This window comes from Pinus tabuliformis, chromosome 6 (genome assembly GCF_031772625.1).
Source record: "Pinus tabuliformis cultivar Carrire ecotype Pingquan chromosome 6, CPIR1, whole genome shotgun sequence".
Lineage (NCBI taxonomy): Eukaryota > Viridiplantae > Streptophyta > Pinopsida > Pinales > Pinaceae > Pinus > Pinus tabuliformis.
The window spans coordinates 1,904,816,018-1,904,829,563 of NC_142292.1; positions in this window are offsets into that span (position 1 = coordinate 1,904,816,018).

Here is a 13,546-nt window from a genome sequence, read left to right on the forward strand (position 1 = left end):
TTATTTATGTCTTCCCCTGGTATGACCACAGTTGAGAACCTTGTGGGAAACCTCTTCAATGATATTAGAATACAAATAAACAATATGTTCGTCAGCAAACAAGGTCTCAAGATGTCTAATCTCAACTCAAATCTTTGGTGGAAGAATTGCATGATAGATGTCCATAGCCTCATGAGCTTGTGCTTAGGCGTGGGTTTGAATTTGAGATCCATGGCCACCCTCACTTCCACATTCACCCTACCACCCTTGGTAGCTGCACATAAGTTGTCGGGGTTAGGCACATATAATGGGCAGAAACTAGGGATGAAATACACACAAAATAACCAACAAGAAAAGAGAAAACACAAGGGTAAAATAGAGGCATGCACATGAGATAGACACAAACAAGAATGCAAATAGAGCATGACTAGCGGATGGAGGCAAATAGGAGGAGAGAGGACAACACTCCAAACCTCAATAAAATAGATGCAAGCCTTCCTTCTTGGCCACAAGGTTTAACAACCATAGAACCTCTAATTATGAAAAAACTGATACAAAAACTTCTAGAAGCAAGAGGAATCAAAATTATGGATGTAGACAATATTGCCAAGAGGGGCACACAATGTACTCCAGGAAACAAATTGAGGTAGACTTCTGAGGTCGTCATTACACTAGTTGAAGAAGGAGACCAATACTCAACCAACCCTCCAACACGCAAAGGACTAACAATGCAACTTAATCTCAGACTCCTCCCACAATGAGGAGAACACTAGGTCCATGAATTCCTTGAGAATAGAACATTACTGCTAGAGTGCCACAAACGGTTTTACATTGAACCAAAATTGGAATTGCAATGTTAACCTGGAATGAAACTACAAGATAATGCCATCTTAGTGGAAACTTGTCGTTGCAATTATCTGGCCACATAGTTACAGACACTAGGTCTACGAGTTCCTTGAGAATAGAACATTACTGCTAGAGTGCCACAAATGATTTTACACTGAACCAAAATTGGAATTGCAATGTTAACTTGGAATGAAACTACAAGATAATTCCCTTTGAATGGAAACTTTCCATTGCAATTCTCTGGCCACAAACTTGCCTGCGTTAGAGAGGAGAAGACTATATACTGCTAGACCCTCACCTCAATTACCTGGTGACAAAATTCCAAACACAAATAGTAATAGGCATCTTAATACACACTTAAACACTCACATGCATTGTGCATGTGGGGGCAGACCATGCCACCCCCCTTTTAAATGTTGCCTAAGGTGGTGGGGTGGTAGGATCACCCCCCAACACCTCGATCTACCACACTTACTACCCCCATTGCGAAATAAATAAATAAATAAACATATATACATACATACATATATATATATATATATATATATATATATATATATATATATATATATATATATATATATATATATATATACACAAATTGAAAATGGAAATGTGGTCTCATTGGTCAATAACAAAATATGAAAATGCATTATATAACACAAATATTTTTTGAAGTTAAGTAGAGTAGTGATAATTGTTTTAACGAAATTAAAAGATGGTCTTCTATAAAAAATCCTAATATCAATGCTACTTTGCAAAACATTAACAAGATTGGAATTTATTGAAACACATGGTTGTTATCACTGTCATCATACCCAACATAAAAAGGTTATGATTCTTGCACACCCATTTCCACATCTTCATACTTGATGAACTATTCCTTCCTTAAACTCCCTCAAAGTCGACCCCATAAATAATCCAATATTTGAAGCGACAAATCACAAAGACATATTATGAAGAGAAACCTATTGTCTAAGCATTTTACACTCAATTTCAAAAGCCTATATTTTCTTGCTTTGATATAAAACATTGTTCATTAATAGTGCATAATTCTTATTATGTATTACCTCATGCCCATGTAATTTACATGTGAAAAAGAACAAAAGAACCTTGTTGTTAGTGATAAGACTCTCATACAAGTTGAGAATCTTTTGCATCAATAGGAGAATTTTGTGAAGAGTGTTGTTTTGTTGGAAGGGAAAGTTACTAGAAGTATTCATGTAGCCCAAATAACAAATACACTTACCTATAATCCTATTCGAATAGAAACAACACAAAACAATCTTGGAGCATTTCCATAGAGACATTTCCTTAATCACCACAAATAGGGATTCAAAGGAAATTAAATTCATCAAAACCATAAATGAGCACAACACACCCAAAGGCACCCAAATAAATAACCAACAATGACTAGGATGACCAAACCATCTAGGTAGGATTGCTCCCCTTAATTCATATTCTCGACCTAGTTGTATTTTAATAACCACTTCAGTTCAAGAAGAATACTACAAATCTCAAAGGGATAGGATCTAAAGTTGCTAATACTTACTAGGTGACAAAGAAAAACATTAGAGGAAATTTCAGCCTGAAAGTGCCCATGAAATTTTCATGTAATTTCCATGTCATGATATGTAAACCAGTGAAAATTTTTTAAATTTAAAATGAGGTACATGTAAATGTTTTTGAGAGAAAGTAAAACTATTTTTTTTTTTAATTGTTTTTTTTGCTTATTTTCTTAAATAGGTTTACTCAAATTTCAAGTGTAGACACTTGTTGGATGCAAAATTAAATTCTGCATCCAATGAGTGTCTACCTTTGAAAATTGAGTAAACCTATAAGGAGATAGGGCCAAAACTACAATTAAAAAAATAGTTTTCTTCTTTTCCCTTCAAAATTCATAACTCTTATTTTATTACTTTTCCTTAAGAGACCACTTTTAGGCTGAAATTTCCTCTAATACGGGAAGAAAAACATCCAAGAAGGGTCACAAACATAGAAGTCAACTGTTAAGTTGACAAACCTCACATCAATGCTTCTAATCCTAATTGCATACAGACTTATGTCCTTCCACATTTCAAAAGGCCAATTCATGGCTATGAACAAAGTATGCAAGGGTAGCACCTTCAAGCCTTCCATTAGTACTTGATCATGCAAATTCGTTCATGCTATCTTATTTAGTGTTATGTGGAGAGCATGTTATTGATTAGCAAAACCATTAAATAAACCTAAGGAATGGGTTTGGTGGATACCTTACTTTTTCTCTTAAGACTTCATCTAAACAAGATGATGAGTAAGGTAATTGATCAATGAACTTGTTATACTCCTTTAAAACATGATAGAATTTTGATGTCTCAAATGATGAAGCTCTTTTTGAACTCTATGTATACGTGTACAAGCTTTCCATCAGTTGAAATGGATGACTTATGCATAAGCCTAATAATCTCCGATCACTGATGTTTCTATTTTTCCTAGAATTAAATTGTTATAATGTTTCAGATATAAAGCAAGAGCCTCATCCCAATTATTAGTGGCTAGATCCAACCCCCCTTCAAAGGTTTTTCTTGTTTTTCATCAAGATAAAAAATAACCCTTGCACTTGCCAACCTTGATTGAGAGAAGTATCTTAACAATAATCAAAATTCTGTGTTCATATATCTAAAATTATATGTGTTACGAGTTATGAATTGTATTTAGTGGATCACATTCAATGATTGATAAATCATGATTAAAATAGATCTAGGTTGGTCAAATACTAAAATTTCCTACGATTAATTCTAGACATCATGTTTCACTATTGGTAGGATTATTTATGTCATGATCAATCCTTTATCAAAATTTCACAAGTTTATCTTATAGGTTTTTAAAAATATTTCATAGGTATATAAATGTACATCTTCATTTTCTTAGAGGGTGGGTGGTACGAGATGAAGGCATTTATGTGTGTCCCTAGCAATCTTTGAAGAGTTTGAAGATTTAGGTGATCAATTTATTATCATGTGATAACATGCTCTCTCATTTATTTGAATTATCCTTTTTGTAAGAGTTGTTTCAATTTGGATATTAGAGTGCCTCCATTATGTTAGCTGACAGGCAATACACAAATGCACACCTAGAGTAAGGGTGTGCATTTGTATCCATAGTCATCCTCTAAGGTTTAGGTTATAGATTCAACATTTTTACCCCTCATAATCAATCATCATGCTACAATTTTTTCTCTTGTATTTGAGGTGTTTTTTAAAAATGTGATCTTTTTATATCCGAATAGCAAGATACCTCCATTTATGTTGGGCAGTAAAGAGTGTGTTTCCATATATCTCTCTATAATGCTCATAATTCAAATTATTTATCATCTAGGTGGATAATGGTGGCCATTCGCCTATTCCACTTGGACCCCAACACTGTTTCCTACCAATTTGCTATTTTCTAGCATACTTTATATTTTTAGCAGTATTTCGGGTCCTGAACTTCCGAAGTCGTTTGAGGCCCTAAATGACGTTTTTTGGGATAACAGGTAAATAGAAGCCAATGATTGACCCTTTGCGGTTGAAAATTGTTGTCCTCAGATAGGTATTTCTAACTTGGTATTGTGCACACCAAACGAAGATCGTATGCCAAAGTTGCGACCCCGGGAAGTTGACATTCCAACTAAACCCATTAGAGCCCACAAACTTTTAGCGCCTCATGTCCTAGGTTAGGTTTTTATATGTTTAGGATTTCTCATTGTTTCTTCATGATAAAAAGGCATCAGAGCCTTATTGTAACTTAGTTTAGAATGCATGTAACCGTCACATCTCTTCTCAAAGATAGACTAGCATCACTTCAACTAGTTTGTTTATTTTGTATGTAAACAATTTTCAACAATTATTATTTACTAATTAAAATTTTGTTTCACTATATCTCTATATTTTTCTTTAAATATATATTTTATTTCATTCCTTCCTAAATCTAAATCAATTCAACATATTTTCTAAAACTTTAAATAACTTTTTATTTTTTTTTAAATATAAAAACTCCTATATTTAATGCTACTAATTTAAATTATTTACCAAATTTTCTTAAAACTTTAAATAATTTTTTAATTAATTTATTTTTAATATAAAAGCTCTTGCAATTAGATATATTGCTACTTCTTTTTCGTTTTATTGTGTGAATGATTTTCAACCAAACACTACTCATCAGGAGAATAATCCAAATAAAGTTACTTCCAATTTTTTCCCTTTAAACAAAATATAATAAAAAATTAACTCTTCATAATTTTAATAATATACCATAAACCTGCAGTATAATTTTATCAATTTTGCACGATATTTTTATGCCATTTAAAACATTTTTAGCTACTTTTAATTATAGCTAAAGCATTACAAATATATTAGAGAGGATTATCTTTGTCATTGCTTTATTAACACATTATCAAAGTTTTATTATGCTTATGAATGGTTGATTGAGCTTTTTATCTTCTCCTCAAGTTCCCTTTTCAGGCATTAGAGTTTGTTTTCCTTGTCAGTTTGGGTGTCTCGATACGGAGAAATGGCAATGTCTATTTATTCATAGTTCAGTGCCTTCTCATAGTTTTTTAAATGGTAATGATGTTGATCCTTCTAGATCCAGGGTTGTAGCCTTAAGTTTTTTTCTGAGCGAAAAATGTATACAAGATAAACAAAAAGTGATTAAAAATTAAGAATAAAAATATAATTAAGGAAATTAATTAATTATATATCTATCCATATCTATATATATATAATTATAATTTGGTTGTATATTTATTATGTAAGTTATAAATTAAGAACATGATTTATTGTGAAACAATAGTGATGTTTTTTATGGTTGATAATTGGATGATGGTTATTTAGATAGGATGGTTTAGGATCAGAAGAATTACATTTTTTATTTTATTTTTGGTTGTGCGTGGAAATTTAGGTTGTAACATACTTTCTTTATTAAAGCTTCATTTCTTCATAAAATTTGTTCCAAATAATTATTCTTCTTTTTTAATATCTTTTTTGAGAATATTCGTTGGAATTTTAAAATATAAAAGCATAAAATTTAATCTAAAAACATTTTAATTACATTACCATTTATTTTTAAAATTTAAATTCTTTTAAAAAACTATAACATTATAACTACATTACAAACTCTCCTCATAAGAAGCCAAGCCCATGCATGAAAGTGATAATAAAGTTAACTAGCTAAACCACACATGAAAGTGACCCTAAAGTAAAAGATAATGGAGAGAAAACATAGAAGAACAATGAGTAAAACAAATATAATGGAAAGAAAACATAGAAGAATAATGTGTAATTAAAATTGAGAGGAAAGCTTTGTGCAAGGATGCTTATATTTTGATGTTGAGGTTTCTCCTCAAGACCTCAGTTCAATTCCTCCTCTTCCATTTTAATGAAAACCTCATACTTAGGAGAATAACCTTTGACAAGGTCAATGTTCTTCGTATTGTTCATTCATAACTCGGAGTCTGGTCCATCTTTTGAACTCGTCAGTTCTCCCTTCAGCTACCCCTAACAATTTGGACACCGTTGGTATCTCTTTCTATTGTCTAGTCTTGGTGGGGGGGATATGGTATTCTGGTACCTTTTCAATTTGGTTTTAAAAGGGCTCGTTCTAGTTCCCGTCTCACTCTTCTCGCCCAACTCTCACATTCTTGCTTGCGTTGTCGTGTCTCAAATCTGTTGTCGTCTCTCATTTCTATTCTTCGTTTGCAGGTTTTACATTCCAATGGCACCTCGCTTACGAGCTTCTAGTCGTTGGGGAAGATCTTCGAGGCCTTCATCGTTGCATCATAGAAGACTCTCTGGATGGGAATCTATAGCAAACTATTTTGATGCAGCACCTTTGGAAGTTCGTAGAGAGATTCTCCAGCTAGAAGCAAAGGAGTTTGGTGATAGAGCTTACTTCTCCAATACAGACATTGAAGGGAGTAGTCTCAAATGGGTCCTTGACCCAGGGAACTATCGTAGGAGACAGATACACTTCCTCCACTCTATCACTCATCACAGGAAAATGGAAACATTGCTCAGTATGGTAATAAGAGATAAACATATTGACAATTATAAACTCTTTGCAGGTCAAGAAGACACTAAGCTTATCCTTCGAGACATCATATATAACCTAGATGACATTGTAGTTCAATTGTCCAACATTAAACGTTACCTTGTCTCCAATTATGATACAAAATTAAATGAGTGATAAGAGATACTGGGGGTCATCAATGCACCAACTTAGGCAACTCCTCAAGCGAACTCATCTGCGTCCTCGCCAGTGATAATATTGGACTAAGTGGTTTCTAATAATTTTTCAAACACTACTTTAATTTACTTTTCTTTCCAACAGTCTGCCAATCTGATTTTATGATAGAAAATTAGACATAGACAATCTCATTTTATTCATTTTACTTGATTATCATATTGTGCTCCACCATTATTATGTTAAGAAAGGTTTATTACTAATAGAAGATAACAACTTTTTGAATGGCTACTCTTTAAGAGTAAGCCTCATTTTATTTCCTATCCCTCTAGTTTCTAGCTGCAAAACTTTATTCAAAGAAAAAGACTTATGTTTTGCTGAATGCATTTTGCACGTGTAATCGTTAATTATATGTAATATGGTTTTGGATATCAATTAAAAAAAAAAAAAACAATTGACGAATTTAAAAGGAAAAAAAATTCTCCTCAAAACATGAACAACTTTCAAATATTTAAAAATGATAGTGAGTAATCCCATCAGCGCAAGCGAAAAGTGAACCTTCACGTTTTCCTATTTCCTTTTTTCATGGCTTTTCTGAATGAAGCAATGTTATAAGTGATTATTGAATTATAAAATTTAAATAATTAAATTTAAGAAAAGTTTTTTGATGTTTAGATTTAACAATTTTAAATAAAGATAAAATTTTAAATTTTATTAAAAATATAAAATAAATCACATAGAGACATTTAGTTTTTTCAAATAATAAAATTTATTATAATTTAACTTTCATTAATAATAAGGATAATTATTTTAAATGGTTATTTATAAATGTAGATTTATTTTTAATTTTAAAATGGGAGGGGTTAATTCCCAGAAGAAGCATTATGGGCCCTCTTTTTAGTACATATACGTGTCAGACAAGCTGACAACTGTCACTTCATATTTACATTCACATTACAAACCACATTGTAGCAAATATATGCTGCTGCGCAGCGTTGGGGATCGAAACCTGGTGGGGCGCGTGGCAACTGACAGCCCCAAGCATCGTATCATGCACTCGCGTGCAATAAATGTAGATTTATTTATGATCATTATTCAAGGAAAATGTGAACTTGTTAGTAATTTGTAATGTGAAGATCTCATTTTTTACCAAAATGCCTTTAAGTTTGGCTTCTTACTTTATTTCCTTACATCCAAGGAAGTTGTGCTCGTAATAAATCGAAACAATTTTAGATCTTAATCCAAAAAAAAAAAAAAATTCCATACTAAATACTATTTATAACGAAATCATTACCCTGGGTGGTAGGAGCGAGGGGTTGGGGGGGGGGGGGGGGGGGGGATGGGGGGGGATCCTCATAAATCCCTAAGGAATCATAGAAGATAGATATGTTTGGGGGCTTGGAAGGAATACAAACAACCAAGCATAAGCTTATGACTTGTTTCTAGGTCTAACATTGGCTCAAAAGAAGGGCATTAAAATAATATAGGTCTTAGGGGACTCCATGTTGATCATTAGGCATATGAACTATACTTCATCAGCAAAAAACATTATCCTAAATCAAATTATCAAGAGATCCCAAGGGTTGATCCCCTCCTTTGATTTAGTGTCTTTTTTTCATATTCTCAGAGGGAATAATCAAGAAGCCGATAATCAGGAAGACCAGGAAGTAGCATGAGTTGCATCACAAAAAACGATTGTTTCTTTCCCCATAAAATTTTGATAATCGAATTGTGAACGAGGTTGAGGGAACGATTTGCATCCCCTAATTGCATTAATGAGATTCAAGTTCTGGGTTGAGGATGACATTCTTGGTCTTGCTAAGAAGTTAGCAAATATTAGCAATTGGGACTATGCAATTTGGTTTCTGAAGTTAGCCTATTGGTTCGCCTCCCACACTTCACCCTCCCTCTCTTTTTGCTCCCCCATTCCCCTCCCTCCATTTTCCCTTTTTCCTATTTAATCCTCCCATCCCTATCCCCTACCATTCTCCTCCCTCTCTCCTGCTGCTCCCTTCTTCTGTTTCGTCCCTCCTTCCCTCCTTTCCGCCATGTTCCCCTCTCCCAACTCCTTCATTCCCTTGGACCTTGGTCCCTGTTACATCACACCATGTGGGACCTGGCCTATCCTTGGGCCTCATGGCATGGGATTCCTTTGCTTGCAGTCGCGAGGTGTTTGTGTTCGTCACCTTGGTACAACACTTGTGCCTGGTAGATTTCAAAGGGCGAGTACCCAACTCCCACGCCCTGGATCATGGTGCAAAGGCCATCACACCATCTCGGGTGATTGCAAGTTAATGGGGAATTTAGATCAACAATCAATTCTATTGCTCAGAAACACCCTGTTCGCTTGTCCTTTCCCGGCTTCAACAATCTTCCTCCATCACCAACACAAGGATATCTCAAGAAAGATGAAGGATATCTCCAACAAGGAAACAAGGGTTTCCTGAAACTTTGGGGAGTGCAAGAGGCACATGGATTTTGTTAGACTCGATCATGAATAATCTCACTATAGTATCAATATCTCATCTCTTCTCCCTTAAGGCCTTCCCATGGAGGTTTATTTAGACTTCTCCAAATTAGTTTCTTTAGTTGGGAAATAGTTGGGCCACTAGCTATAGGAGGTGAGTAACAGGTAAAACCCATGAACTCCGCTCAAAATTAAGGAAATTTATTTTTTAAAAGTGTTTTAACACATGTACGTTAGTTGGGTATATACTGACCCACGAGTACACTCTTTTATCACAGGGCAAAGTAGTGTATAGTGAATAAAACACTGTTTTTTAGATTTTGGACCAAGTCTGGAAGGAAGGGTTGCCCTAGGCCATAATCAGAGCATCAAGAAACATTCTGATCGCTCGTGGGAGGAAAGTTTGGATGAGAATGACGGACCAGGAGTAGAGCTGGGAAATAATGGCGGACCGTTTGGAATTTATGGAAGTTCGTCGGGATTAAAACTCTAGATGTACCTCTCCACTATACTGCATCATCACACAGTCCTACATTTGCTATTTAAGGAATAACAATATGTTCAGTTTTTATGGTTTAAGGTTCTTTTCTGATAAGGTGGCCTCTGCGAAGGCCAGGTGGCTAAAGCTAAGGTCTTTGAGGGTCAACTTTTGGGTCTGGGTTGTAGTGCAGGATCTCAAGGCGATTTATGGTGTGCCTGAGTATTTGAGTATTAAACTTTAGGGGGTTGCCTATCTGAGTGCGACTTCTTGGGTGAGGGTTGTTGGGTTGAGTGTTGTTAGTTTGCTTGACTAGGAGGGGGTTCTGGAACAAAACCTCGGGGACAATTCAAGTGTTGAAATCTAGAGGGATGCCTGTCTGAGTGCGACCTCTAGTGTGAAGGCTACGGGTGTAAGTGCTGATACTCTGCTTGACTGGGAGGGGGTTTTGGAATAGAACCTCGGGGACTCTTTAGATTTGGAGGCCGGTTTGGAGGACGGTGGGTTCCTGGAGCCGTGGGTCACGGGTATCCTGGAGTCGAGAGGGCACGATAGTGGGGTTTGTGGCATTCTGGAGAATCTAGTTGGAGGTAGTCTGAAGATGGATAAAAAAGTGCACAACGTTGCAGATAGCTCCTTGTCGGGATCATGGGGCCGTCGCAGGTCGAGGACAAGAGGGCTGTGAGTGGGAAACTCTCTGGATGGAGGTAGCAATAGGAAAACCTGCAACAAATGTGTGCAAGATCACTTGGAGATTCGAGAAGGGTTGGTTGGGCTGCAACGTTGCATCCATCATCAACAACTTGAGAATCTGGCCATGCAGGAGCGACAATTGGAGAAGAATGAAAAATTTTCCAATTAGAAGATGAGGATGCTCTACATCATCAAATTGAACTGTTGAAGCTCAAGGTGGAGGAAAGCAACAAGAGTAACGAAGCAGACTCCATCAGGATGGATCTAAACAGGAGCAATGAAGAAGTTTCCACTGGCCTGGATCTGAACAATCCACCGCCGATGGATGTTTATTCTGTACTCCCTCTCATTTTACTTACTGTTTTTGAATGACACACTTCAAATGTAAATATTTACGGTTCCAGTTTGTCGAATATATAGTTAAAGGCTCTCCGGAGTGAGGAATTTTTGTGAAAACCATAGTGAAAACTCATATAGAAGGAACGCAGAACAAATTTTGTATCAACAACTCTTAGTAGGTTTGAAAATACCTTGTAAGATTTCGATTTTGCATGTGAATGGGCACATCTTTATATATATAAATTCTACTCATTCGAGTTTAAAAAAACAAAATCATTACCCCTTATGGTCATCATTGAAACTACCTTTACTGGAACCGTAGACTTTTTGATAATATTTAACCATATTTTTTGCAAGGATAAGTTTCTATTTATGGAATTCAAAAATATACATTATAACAGTGGGAAGTCTGTCTTGGTCTGCCATCGAGGAAACTAGACCAGAGACAAAACTTAAATTTTAGCAGTAGCCAAATAAAAAAATTTCCGATGTTTATCCATAATACAAATAACTAACTTGAATAAGAAGCCTATGTCACATAAGAAGCCTAAGGAGGTGGGCACAATAAGAAGCACAATCGAGGAAAGAGAGTAGTAGGAATAAGAGTCCAAATCTAGCCAGCGTAACTTGCTCAATAGAGGAAAATAAATAGTAGAAGGGTTGATTGACTAGCTGAAGAGTTAGATAGACTATATAGTAAAAAAATTACAATTGGAAGATGCATGAAAGAAACTCAAGTCGCTACATGATTTGGTACTAGTTAGATTAAGCTGAACCTTACCATGAAGAACCATAAATCTTGTCGTAATTCTCCTTGTAGGTTCCAATCAATTTTCCTCTCATGCAGGTTGGTAGCACTATGTGTGATGAGTGCCCTCCACCTCTAGAGATGATCAATGTACATGTGAAGGGTGGTAGCACTAAGTGGAATGAGTACCCTCCACCTCTAGAGATGATCAATGTGCATGGGAAGGTCTGGTTAGACTGAATTGTTCGTGGTCGAGGATGATTTAACATTCCCAACCAAGATTTGATGAATCTCCACATGATGTTGAGCATTAAACCAATGTTGAAATGAAGTGCCTTCACCATCAAAGGATGGTTATGTGACATAATGAACCATGTGAGGGAAGTAATGATTCATAAATGTCTTTGGGGGGACACATTGCAACATCCATCCTCCTGAGTGCCTTGTTGGGACGATGACAATGCACCTCCACCCGTCATGTGCCAAACACTCCATTTAAGATCAATAATATTTAACTTTAATTTCATCTATAAAATGAGTTTTTTTTTTTAGACTGGAGGAATCGACAATTAGGTCAGTTCATACTTGCATGACATGAGGTTGATTTTGATTGCTACCACCATAACCTCTAGGTGCCTACGTATGCCCCTTGCAAAAACATGAGTAAGTTGAGAGAATTTGAACCTCCAATCTTGTAATACATAATACTCCATTTTACCCTAAAATCTCTATAAAACAAAATATTAATTTTAACTATAATTTAACTTTATTAAAAAATATATAATAAATATTTAACCTAACCAAATTCTTAATAAAATATTACATATAAATTTATGTACTTAAATTCTACAAACTCTTTTGCCTTTTTATATATATATAACTCCACATTTATAGTATCTATATCTTCACCTTTACACCTTTACAATATTTACCTTTACTCTCTCTATCAATATATATATGATAGATAATTAAGCTAAAAAAAACTTCATTTTTACAATATTTACCATTACAATATAATTATATTAAAAAATCTCATTCACATTTATAGTATCTATATCTTCACCTTTACAATATCTATATATACATAATTGGTTGTCTTTGATTCTATGTTAAAATATTTACTCACTCTATATATGCACAATATACATTGTCCTTTCATTATCTTAAAATCTCTACCATATATATATATATGAGAGGGAGGGAGAAGAAGGGAATCAAAAGGTGAAAGAAGAAAAAGGAGTGGAAAAAAGGAAAGTATGATGACGGAGATCAATATTTTATTAAAAAAATATTTGAAATTAAATGATGAGTTTTTATAATGGTGATCATTTTTTTATATTTAAGTTTTAGGGTTTGATGAATTTGTAATTTTTTTTTTTTCCTCAGTATGAAAAAAAACATGAGTTATGTTCATGTAAAAGATATTTACATAGAGGAAAAAACTAATAAGTGTTATAGCAGACATATGTAGGATTTTAGCTGTAACCAGAACATAGCAGAAAGCATAGTATCTAAACTCTCTAGATAAAGAAGATATCAATAGCATAGACAGATAATGTTCAGCCAAAAACTCATGGATATATGTACTGGACCATCCCAGAATTAGCCATCCCATCAAAAAAGAGAATCAAGGAGGAAAAACCGACATACCTTTTATGAAGTGGAAATAGACCATGGAACATAGGAAGACAAAAAAAACAAAAAGTAAACTAGGTACCCGGAAGGGAGAAATCTTCTATCTGATATGTTGTAGATTCCATTTGTATCTCCATTTTCCATGAACCAGGCTGAATTG